General features: G+C 34.9%; 1 pseudogene; it reads left to right on the top strand.

Annotated features, from left to right (window-relative positions):
- Nucleotides 1–8,371: 8,371 nt before the first annotated feature.
- On the top strand, nucleotides 8,372–12,786 carry LOC124935313 (annotated as a pseudogene).
- The last annotated feature ends 316 nt before the right edge of the window (nucleotides 12,787–13,102 follow it).

Raw genomic sequence — 13,102 nt, 5'->3', positions numbered from 1 at the left:
TAATTTATTATATACGTGACATTTATAAATATATTTATTTTAGAGAATATCATGTTTGTCATGATTACAAAGATTAACCTATATAATTTTTTAAGAACAATCTTTTAATCCCGATTATTTGTATAGATCGTTTGACTTGAACTATTTTTTCATGACTATGGCTGAGTTGCGAATTGACTTTCCGAATCTTTTTGTGTACATCATTGAGAAATATAGATACCTTTTTACCTTCTTTTTTTTTGCTTTGTGTTTACTTTTGTTCTATAATTAACATTCTTTTAATCTTTTGTTTAGTTGTTTTGTTATGACTTTGAACTCCTGATTTGTTTGTTTTTCAGGTCTTTTGACATTTGTTCACATTATAATAATAATTAATAATATTTTTAAAATAATTCATCATTGTTTTTCAGTTTTCTTCATTTGTGCAATTTGATTATGAAGAAAGTATTTTTGAACAATTTAAGATCACAATTTAGTTTTTTTTAATTGTAATGTGATGGACTAATGAAAACATTTCTTTATTTTTTATCTCTAGAATTCATCATGATTCATGATGGGAATATAAGGATAACCCTCTTCTTTTTTTTCAAAATCAATTCAATTCAACTAAAATATAAAAATAACTATTTAATTATTTATAATATTATAAATATCAAATTCAAATATAATTTATGTTATCAACTAAATAACTCAAATAATCAACTTTCTTTAATATTTTTTTCTTAAAAAAACAAAATCAAACAAACCCACAGTTTACTTTTAATATAAAAAGACCTTATGAATTTAATTATATAGCTGTATTTTCTTATGTTTCTTCCTAATTTATAATTTATTTATTTTTTAATAATCAATACCAATCATTTTGAAACATGGCTGATTCAAGAAATGCTCTCCAACTTATTATAATGAATTGGTCTGGATTAATAAATATATAGATATCGATCTTTACATTAAATTATTTTGTACCCGATTTTATAAAATAAATTGACAAATTCTATAAGAATATACTATACTACACCATAAATATAATAAAGACGATGTCATGATAATGTTAAGGTGAATTATTCTTATAAGGTTGCTTTGGCTATTAAATATTTTCGATTTACTTTTAATCAGATATTACACAAGAAAATAATATAGATAAAAGACGTAATATTTTTTTGTTCACTCTTTTAACTGTCCCGATCTATTTCTCTCATCAACAACTAACTGTCCACGAACAAAATTCATTGGTCAAATTTCAAAAAATGCTCCAAATATATACTTTTATAATAATAACAATACAAACGAAATTGAGAGATATCTCCCCCTCCTTAGGACAAATACATCAATGTTGACAATAAGGACGGAAAATAAAAATATCATTGTTCGCTAAAGTGAATTAGCGACAATAACCTAGGTATATTTTGTTTGTTTGTTTGAAATTATTAAATTCTAGCTAGGGTAGATTTTAAATTCTAACTCTACCTTTACTTTCCGCGTACATCTATCATCAATCAAAATATCACCATAAATGACACTCAAACTAAAGAGATTTTGGTAAACATATTAGACTATCCAAATATTTTTCATCAAAGATGATCTTGTTGAAAAAAAATGTAATAATGTAACATTATAATAATCCAAAATCTTGTCCCATAGTATCTGGAGCAGGCGGGTTTACTTCCTTATTACTAATCATGAACACTATGTTGGGACATGTTTTCTCTTTATTCAATCTTCTATTATATCTTACTTTTATTTTTTTTAAAGATTCTGGTTTTCTTGATTTGGTGGGTTTCCGAGATTCTTTCAATGACCTATGTTTATTGAAGGAATATCTATAATAATCCGATTGATTGCGTAAATCCCGCAGTAGCAACGAAATTGGGGATAGTATACAAAAAATACAGTTCTTTTCTTTTCTATTCTATTCTATTCTATTAGTATTAGTTAGATTCGTATTAGTTAGTCATCCCGGCTTAGTGGGTGATCATTTCTTCTGGGTTGAGCTAAATTGATATCCTCTTGCCTAAGAGACAAATATTTACCTCGGGGAAAGTAAAAGACAATTCTTTTCTATTCTATTAGTATTAATTAGATTTATATTAGTTAGTGATCCAGACTTAGTGAGTCATTTCTTCAATGAACTAACTTGATATCCTCTTATTTAATAAGTAAAGATTTACCGTGGTGGAAAGGATAATTCATTCAGATGTCAATTCAGATGACATGAAAGTACATGCTAGCAAAATTACTAGACCAAATATAAAATATAGTTTTGACGAAGACATCTCTACATATGGTAACACAAGTGTTATCTAAAAAATTGATCGAATATCCATCAGACATAGTGAATCTTCCCTAAAGCTCTTCCACATGGTGGATACCATCATGTGTTACATCTCATGAGACTATATGCTTTCTTGGTGTATCAACTAGACCTATATTCACCATACTTGCATGCATCTGATCAATTTAGCTTAAGTTAATAAAACCACAATATTCTGAAAGTCCACTCATCATTTTTATTAGTTTAACATTTTTCCAATTCACAAAATGAAAAAATCAGTAGTCTAATATTTCCCAAAAAAAACATTACACATAATTTTATCTATCTTTGCGAAAACGCACTATAGGAAGACAAACATATACATCATGTAGGTTGACATAGAAGCTAAAACACTTTTGATAAGAACCAGACGAACTCCCTCAGAAGAACACAAGAAATGGGTGAACTGTATTAAGAATGAACGGCTGCTTAAATTTTCGAGGTCACTTCTCATGAAGTGGTTACTATTAGTATATTGTATATATCTTGTTACCTTGTTTATCAATAATAACGATGGGATTAATCTCTATCATGGTATCAGAGTAAAGATCCTCTCAAGATCATCAATCGAATTTTTTTTCTCTTCCTCCCACCTTGCTGCCTCACGCACAAACTTCTAATGTCTGTCCCACCTACTAATTCAGACTCCTCCTCCAATCAAAGTCAGACGCCCACCACCATGTCTGTTTCTCAATACCACTCTGCTTTCTCTGTTAACAATCTCCGCTCCATAATTCCTATCACCCTAGAGATGGGTAGCGAGGAATATCTCTCTTGGGCAGACCTTCTCGAAAACCACTGCTTGATTCACAATGTTTACGAACATCTCAAACCAAAAACTCCCAACGCCTCCGAAACACCTTCAACATCTTCCGAGACCGACTCTCTTCTGTGGAAACGCCTTGACGCCCTTGTCAAGCAATGGATATTTGGAACAATATCCAAGGATCTACTAAACACGATCCAAAAACCTGGTATGACGGCTGCTCAGGCTTGGGAACGTTTAGCGAATATATTTCAAGATAACACAGGTTCTCGCGCTATGTATCTTGAAAATAGGTTTTCTCAAATTCGTCTCAATGATTTCCCAAACATGAGTGCTTATTGCACTGAATTGAAGATGATTGCGGATCAACTTGCTAATGTTGATTGCCCCGTTTCTGAAAATCGACTGGTGTTGCGTCTACTTGGGGGTTTGAATGAAAACTACGAAACAATCGCCACCATAATAGGTCAAAAGAAGCCTCTCCCATCTTTCTACGATGCTAGATCTGATTTGCTCCTTGTTGAAACAAGGAAGGATGAATTCGTCCACACAAACACCTCTTTTATTGCCTCGGACGATCGTAGCCAAGGCCGCGGAAACAACTCTAGCCAATCAGCCCGTGCTACCGGCCAGCAGCAGCAGCAGGGCACCTCTAGCGCGCAGGAACAGGCCGGCCAGGGCCGAGGACGCAGCCAGCGCGGCAGAGGACGCGGTCGCAACACCAGCCGCACATACCACCAGCAGCAGCAATTCTGGGCACCTCCTGGCCAACAGCAATGGGCACAGTGGGCGCCTGCGGGCTGGACAGCACCCCCTTGTCCCTACCCGACACAACAGATCTGGCCGCAGCAGCAAAGCGCCCCCTGGCACGCATCTGGTCAACAGCAACAAGGCGCCTCCTGGCGCGGTTCTGGCTATCAGCAGCAACACACTCGGACAGCAGGAGCAGGCGTACTCGGTTCTCGGCCACAGCAGGCCTACATGGCTGAGACGAGCCAGCAGCAGCCCCAAAGTTACGTTGCAACCGATATCAATCAGGCGATGCACACTTTATCCCTTACTCCGCCTGACGATACTTGGTACATGGATTCGGGAGCAACTTCACACATGACACCCAACTCAGGTAGTCTCTCGCCTTATTCTAATTTAAATTGTGTTAAAAATATCATTGTTGGGAGTGGACAGGAAATCCCGATTCGCGGTATTGGTAAAACTAACTTAAAACCACCCTTACCACCCTTACTTCTGAACAATGTTCTACATGCTCCCAAACTCATTAAAAATCTTATATCTATTCGTCGGTTTACTCGTGATAACAACGTCTCTGTAGAATTTGACTCACTTGGTTTTTCTGTAAAGGATTTCCAGACGGGGAAGGTTATCATGAGGAACAATAGCTCGGGGGATCTCTACCCACTCTCTCTGTCGAGCCAAAGCCAAAAACCCCCAACTAATTCTTCGTTTACTGCAATTTCGTCAAATTTATGGCATAATAGATTAGGACACCCCGGTGTCGATATTTTGCATTCTCTCAATAAATCAAATTCTATTGCTTGTAAGCCCGTTTTAGGGTCTAAACTCTGTGAGTCTTGCATCTTTGGTAAACAAGTTAAGTTACCATTTACCAATTCTGTCTCTTATACTACTTCCCCATTCGATATTATTCATAGTGATTTGTGGACGTCGCCTGTGCTAAGTACAAATGGACATAAATACTATATTCTGTTTCTTGATGATTACACAAATTTCCTTTGGACTTTTCCAATTGGAAACAAATCCCAAGTATTCTCCGTCTTCTCTACACTTCAAAATCAAATTCAAACACAATTTCAAAAGCCCATTAAAACAATCCAATGTGACAACGGAACTGAATATAACAACAGTCAATTTCGTACATTTTGTGACAAAAATGGTCTACAATTTCGCCTCTCTTGCCCCTATACTTCTCCTCAAAATGGTAAAGCAGAAAGAAAAATACGCACCATAAATAACATGATTCGAACATTGCTTACTCATGCTTCTCTCCCGTTAAATTTTTGGCATCACGCCCTCGAAATGACCACTTATCTCCTAAATATTCTTCCAAATAAACAAATTCGAAATTTCTCACCCACTCAACTTCTATATAACCGAACTCCTTCTTACTCTCACCTAAAAATTTTCGGTTGTCTTTGCTATCCTCTTCTTCCTCCAACCACTATTCACAAACTTCATAAACGCTCTACCCCTTGTGTCTTTTTAGGATACCCCTCTAATCATCGCGGCTACAAATGCTACGACCCAGCCTCAAAAAGATTTATCATCTCTCGTCACGTCATTTTTGACGAAACAAAATTTCCCTTTTCTCTTGTCCAAAACCCAAACTCAACTCACCCATCTCAATCCGAACCAATAACCATCCCAATACACATCCAAACCCCGCCCATCACCGAGTCCATTTCCCCACCAAACAACACTCCATTACCGAGCCCATTATCAACTCAACACACTCCACCAAACCCACCATCACCCATCACCACTTCACCAGGCCCAAACCCAAACACGACCAGCCCGTCCACAAGACCAAACCGTCCAAATCATTCACCAACCATCATCAATCCAACACGGACAATACGAACCCGCGCAATGGATGGGATTGTCTGTCCAAAACGCATTTTCAATCTAAACACACTCACATCTCCATCGCCTATTCCCAAAAACCCAAAGTTAGCTTTATCAGACCCGAATTGGAAAGCCGCCATGGACGATGAGTTTAACGCTTTAATTAGTAATAAGACTTGGGACTTGGTTCCGCGTCCTCAGGGTGTTGATATTATACGATGCATGTGGATTTTTAAGCATAAAACTAACTCTGACGGCTCTTTTGAGAGGCATAAAGCCCGTCTTGTTGGTGATGGCAGGTCTCAGCAGATTGGAATCAATTGTGAAGAAACCTTTAGTCCTGTTGTCAAACCAGCCACCATACGAACTGTTCTGAGCATTGCTTTATCGAAGTCTTGGTCCATTCACCAAATGGACGTCAAGAATGCATTTTTACATGGTAATCTCAACGAAACAGTTTACATGCATCAGCCTTTCGGTTTTAGAGACAAAATCTTTCCCGACCATGTTTGTTTATTGCGCAAATCTTTATACAGCTTAAAACAAGCTCCTCGTGCTTGGTATCAAAGGTTTGCAGATTTTGTCTCTACAATCGGTTTTACACACAGCACGACTGATCATTCGCTTTTTATCTATCAACATGGGTCCGAAATTGCCTATCTACTCTTGTATGTTGATGACATTATCATTACGGCTTCGTCTGATCAGTTACGTCAGACTCTCATGAAAAGCTTAGGCGCAGAATTTGCTATGAAGGATTTAGGTAAATTAAGCTATTTCTTGGGAGTTGCTGTATCGTATACTAAGGATGGACTTTGTCTTAGTCAGAAGAAATATGCTGAAGAAATTATTGATCGTGCTGGAATGTCTACTTGCAAATCAACACAAACGCCGGTCGATACAAATGGCAAACTTGGAAAATCAACTAGTCCACCAGTCTCTGACCCCACTCATTACAGAAGTTTAGCCGGAGCACTACAGTATCTTACTTTCACACGTCCTGATATTTCATATGCAGTCCAGCAAATTTGCCTCCACATGCATGATCCGAAAGAGGCTCACTTGGCTGCCTTACACAGAATCATTCGATACTTACAGGGTACAAAGCACTATGGCCTTCATCTTTACAAATCCTCACTGTCTACACTCGTTTCATATACTGATGCAGACTGGGGAGGATGTCCAGATACCCGTCGCTCTACATCTGGCTATTGCGTCTTCCTAGGCGATAATCTTCTGTCTTGGTCGTCAAAACGGCAATCCACACTTTCTCGTTCTAGTGCTGAAGCTGAATATAGAGGAGTTGCCAATGTTGTCTCCGAATCCTGTTGGCTTCGCAATTTATTGTTAGAACTTCGTATCTCATTGGACAAAGCCACACTGGTCTACTGCGACAACATAAGTGCGATTTATCTCTCCCAAAATCCGGTCCAACATCAACGTACCAAACACATCGAAATGGACATACACTTTGTAAGGGAAAAAGTAGATAGAGGTAAAGTTCGCATTCTTCATATGCCTTCTCGTTTTCAAATCGCTGACATATTCACCAAAGGACTTCCGCGCATACTATTTGAAGATTTCAGAGACAGTCTCAGCGTCCGAGAATCTCCCGTTTCGACTGCGGGGGTGTATTAGTATATTGTATATATCTTGTTACCTTGTTTAGATTCCTAGATTAGTGGGTTACCTTGTTTAGATTCCTAGATTAGTGGTTTACCTTATTAAGAGTCTTTTGACTAGTATATATTGTAACATTGTTTATCAATAATAACGATGGGATTAATCTCTATCAGTTACAAATGAGAATAAACTCAAGGAAAAAATTATGAAAAACAAACCAAAGTGGCGAATTTTTTGTTGTTGTTAAATTTAAGCTTGAGAATGAGAACTATAAAATTCATAGTTAAATCAACTATGTTGGCAGAAAGGGAGGGAGACTTGGCCTAGGGTTTTCAAGAAGAGTTATGATCCATCATGATCTTTGCTCTTCCAATCAAGAGCAATCAATCACCTTTATATACTTTTGAATGATTTTTCTATTTTTTTTTTTTGTACAATTTATGACAAAAGTGTAATAACTTGGGTATGATCAAATTTTTGGTATTTTCATGATATTTTCTTTAATAAGGTGACTAATAAAATATTATAACTTTAAAATGAAAATAACAAGCACATCCTTGTTATTATGAGTTTAACATAAGTATTTTGATAAATTCTTAATAAAACTTTTGTGTATTTTTGTCTCAATAAATTACTTTTTTTCATATAAAATGAATCTTCCTAAATTCAAATATAAATTTACCTTGTTTTCTTCCATAAATATAAATATGACCCTAAGTTGCATAAATGGCAATTGAATTGAATTACAAATTTACAAGTAGTGACAAAAACAAAACAAATTTACAAGTTTGACCCATTCTCAAATAACAACACTATCCATTTTATTTTATTTTATTAACTTTGATATCTACTATTATTCCAATCATATATATGACACATCAAATCATAAACTGCATAAAATAATTACCAAACAGGCTTGCAATTGGTTTCAAAATGTCAACCAATTATATGTCGTGCTAAATTGTTAAAGCTTGTTTGTCTTTATTAAAATTTAAGCAAATATACAATATTTAGTTGACTCCTATAAGTACCACCTTCCAAGCTAAACTAAGCCAAATACATCTCACAAAATGTTGACAAGAAGAAATTCAGTTGCTCCAATTGTTCTTGGATTATGTATTTTCATTGCCATTCTTCTTCCCCACACTCATGGGCAAGATCGACAGGTATATATTTTTGATAAATTTTCTTAGACCTGGTTTAAAATAAATTCTATGAAAGAATTATTTTCATATAGAGGTAATCTCTAAGGTATGTTTGGATGTGTGGAATTGAAATTGGAATTGGAATTGACATTGAAATTCTAATTCCAATTTAATGAGAATTTACATTAAATTACAATTCAATTCAATTCTTATGTTTGGAAAAATATAAAATTATAATTCAATCTCAATTCCTATTTTTAAAAAATAATATAATAAAAATGATTTTAATATGTATTATATATTTTATTAAATTTTTGATTTGATATAACCAATTATGATAGCTCAAGTGTTTAAAGATTTTTTAGATTTCGATTTTTATTAAAAATAATATCGGTTCAACATTTTAACTTTATAGATTTAAAAACAAAGTATATCGGTTCGACATTTTAAATTTCTAAATTTAAAAAAATATCAGTTTAACATGTTAACTTCTTAAATTAATATATATATATATATATATATATATATATATATATATATATTAGCTCAAAATGTTAAATTACTAAAACAAAAACATCGATTCAATATTTTAATATCTTAAATTAAAAAAAAAAATTATCGATTAAAATCTTTTTTCGTGTTTTAAATGATAAAGTAATAAGTTATTTTGTTTGAAAAAAAATAAAATAAAATAAAAATTGGAATTACATTTCTGATTTAAAAAGAATGAAATTGAAAGTATAAAATTACACAATATTAAATTTCATTGGAATTATAATTCCAATTCTAATTCTTAATATTAAAGGGTCTACTAAACTTAGGAATTGGATCCTTCAATTAATTTCAATGTCAATTTCAGGCTTACCAAACATACCTTAAAAGATATTAGAATTTACAAAAAAATTATTAAAATATTGACAATTATGTTTACTTAATAACAAATTACAATTACGAACTCTTTTAGTTGTGCAATTCAGCCATATCAGATTGTGTTACGTTATTCATTATCTCATACCTTCATCAAATTCCCCCCCCCCCCTAATTATTTCTCTTAAATTAAATATTATTCTCAACAATCTCAAAATTATATAATTTTATGAATCTCGACTAACCTATCAAACTTCAAGTATTAAAATTATAAAAAATAATTATTTAAGAATTATTTAATCTATTGGTGAGAATATAAAAAACAGTGTTCAAAAGAATTGAAATTGTCCTCAACAATCTATATGTATTTATTGTCAAGTTTACATAATAACATGATATTATGCCTCTGTAGGAGTACATAGTATACATGGGTGAGTTGAAACTAACTTTGGGCATTCCTCCATCTTTATTGCATTTGAGCTTTTTACAAAAAGCTCTTGGAAGGTAATGTAACTAATATTTACCCATTTTTATTTATAAAAAATCAATCTCATTTGTTTATAGTTTAATAAAAATGATATCCAATATAAGTTTGTCAAATTTTGTTTGTTGTGAGCAGCACATCTTCAGCATCAATTATTTACAGTTACAAAAACAGTTTTAATGGTTTTGTCGCTCTATTAACGAGTACCGAAGTTCAACTAATTTCATGTAAGCTCGTTGATTACTTATATTTATATATACAAAGTCTATGTTTATCGTGCTAATTATTATATAATTAATAGCTATGCAAGGAGTGGTGTCTGTGTTTCCTAACAAAATCAATCAACTACAAACAACAAGATCATGGGATTTCGTGGGATTCCCTCAAACAGTCAAAAGAGCTACAACTGTTGAGAGCGACACTATTGTTGGAGTAATCGATACTGGAATATGGCCCGAATCCGATAGTTTTAAGGATATAGGATTCGGATCCCCACCAACTAAGTGGAAGGGTTAATGTGGAGTATTCACCAATTTCACATGTAATAAGTAAGTGTTGTTCTACAAATTAACTATCTTTATCATTAATACAATTCTTTATCATTTTAAACATATGACAATAAATCATTTTTCATAGATTGATTTTTATTTTACAATCTGAATGCATGCAGAAAAGTTATCGGAGCAAGGTATTACAAAGTCAATGGAGTCTTCGGTCCAAATGACATCCGATCTCCAAGAGACTCTGAGGGTCATGGAACTCATACAGCTTCAACTGTCGCCGGCGACCTTGTTACTTCGGCAAACTTTTCCGGTCTCGCCAGCGGTACAGCTCGAGGAGGAGTCCCGTCTTCACGGATCGCCGTATATAAAGTTTGTTGGTCCAACGGTTGCTCAGACGCTGATCTCCTCGCAGCATTCGATGATGCCATCAGAGATGGCGTCGACATAATATCAATTTCTATCGGATCCTCCGTTGCTAGACCTTATCTCAGCGATTCGATAGCTATTGGGAGTTTTCATGCCATGAAAAAAGGAATTCTTACGTCAATGGCTGCCGGAAATTCAGGTCCAGCACTTGGAACTATCTCTAATGTTGCTCCATGGGCACTTTCAGTCGCAGCAAGCACTATTGATCGTAAATTCCTTACTGGTTTGAAACTGGGGAACGCTGCGAATTTTCAGGTGAAGCCTTTCACTATCATTTCTTCTCGTTTCAGCAAAGCATGGATACTATACTTTCATCGTTTTGATTATTCATTCTGTCTCTTTAACGCAGGGAGTTGCAGTGAACACGTTTGTTCCAAATGGTTTCTCCCCTATAGTGTATGCTGGTAATGTGCCAAATAAAACAGGGAATGTTCCTGGTACTGTATCTAGGTATTGCAAAAGGATTCTAAATCTGTATACAAATTGATTCATAAATTCTTCCGTGGAAAAGATCATGGATTCGAATCTTCAAACTCGTAACATGAATGGTTGTGTGAACTAACAATATTTGAACTACACTGCAGGCTGTGCCAAAAGGACTCCCTAGATCCGACATTGGTTAAAGGTAAGATTATCGTTTGTGACCAATTAAATTTAGGGGAAGCAGCTCTTTTGGCTGGTGCAGCTGGTATGGTGATACGAGGAGATGGACCCAAAGATATCGCTAGGGTGTTTGCCCTCCCTACAACTTATGTTAGCAATATCGAAGGAAACCTCATCCTGACCTATATTAGCACAACAAGGTATAATTCTAATCCTCTAGATGAATTCTAAAATATTGCAATTATAAAATTTGTTCTTTGTTTTTTTTATGAAACAGCAATCCAACTGCAAGTATTTTGAAGAGCAATGAAGCTGTTGATGGAATTGCGCCATATACTGCATCCTTCTCATCCAGGGGACCGAATGCAATATCACCTAACATCCTCAAGGTTGTATATGTTTTCCTCTTTGTCTATAACTTTTGTTTTTTTATCATAATGCTAAAGAAGAAGCTCGATCTTTGTGCAAATGGTTTTTTATTGTTGTAGCCGGATTTGTCTGCGCCTGGTGTAGATATCTTGGCAGCATGGACACTTGGAAATTCTCCTACGGAAATACAAGCAGATACTAGAAGACTTCCATTTAACATCATATCGGGCACATCAATGGCATGCCCACATGCTACTGGTGCAGCAGCTTATGTCAAAACCTTCAATCCATTATGGTCTGCTGCTGCAATAAAATCCGCTCTTATGACCACTGGTATATATAAACATATTTTGAGAAGCTTAATTAAATATATAGAAACCTTAAATTTCAAATAATTCTCTTACAGCCTTTGAGATGAGTCCAAAGACAACTCCTCTAGCAGAATTTGGTTATGGATCAGGTCAAATAAACCCTGTAGCAGCCATTAATCCTGGTCTTGTGTATGATGCCAATCAAGCGGACTATGTGCAGTTCTTGTGCGGGCAAGGCTACACCGACAGGCAGTTGCAAATTGTTACGGGTGACACTAGCACTTGCCCCAGCTCTAGGAATGATACTTCTTTGAATCTGAACCTGCCTTCATTTTCTGCCCGCGTGTTATCTACAATTCCTTTTAATGTCACATTCAATAGGAGAGTTACTAATGTGGGATTGGCACCATCTACTTACAATGTCGCAGTTCTTGCTCCAGCAACATTGAAAATACAAGTCGTGCCCAGCACATTGGCTTTCTCTAGTGTCGGACAAACTCAGTCATTCACTGTGACTGTTCAGGGAATAGTTACCCCAAGCTCCTCCATCTCTGCATCTTTGTCATGGGTAGACGCAACACACAAAGTGAGAAGCCCTATTGTTATTTTTTCTACCTAAACAAGCACGCATAACTTAAAAGATGTGATTTTATGGTAATGATGGGTTCTCGAAGAATAATTTGTTTCAGAAGAATGTACATCTAGAACCTATGTTCTATGTATGGTGTGCTATATATGTGTGGATGTTTTAACCTAAACTTCAATATATGATTTATTTCTGCTTCATGTTTTCTCACATTTGGATTGAGTTTTACTGTAGTTTTCACTCATGTTTTTATGTGTTGTGTTAGGTTCAGGACCAGCCCTAGGGTAAATTCTAAAGCTAGGACAACCAACTCCAATAGACAGCTTATTTAATAAAAAAAAATTAAGATATTTAGTTATATATTTAAACAAAAGATGATATATCATCAATATAAAAATTAAGAATTTTTATTAAGTTATTTAGGTTTAAATAACTCAAAATAAGAACCGAATGCCCATTGTAACCGGGACATAATTTTTTTTTCTTATTAAGTTCCTACCATACTAA

Source organism: Impatiens glandulifera, chromosome 4, assembly GCF_907164915.1.
Source record: "Impatiens glandulifera chromosome 4, dImpGla2.1, whole genome shotgun sequence".
NCBI lineage: Eukaryota > Viridiplantae > Streptophyta > Magnoliopsida > Ericales > Balsaminaceae > Impatiens > Impatiens glandulifera.
This window is presented reverse-complemented; position numbering and strand designations above follow the sequence as displayed.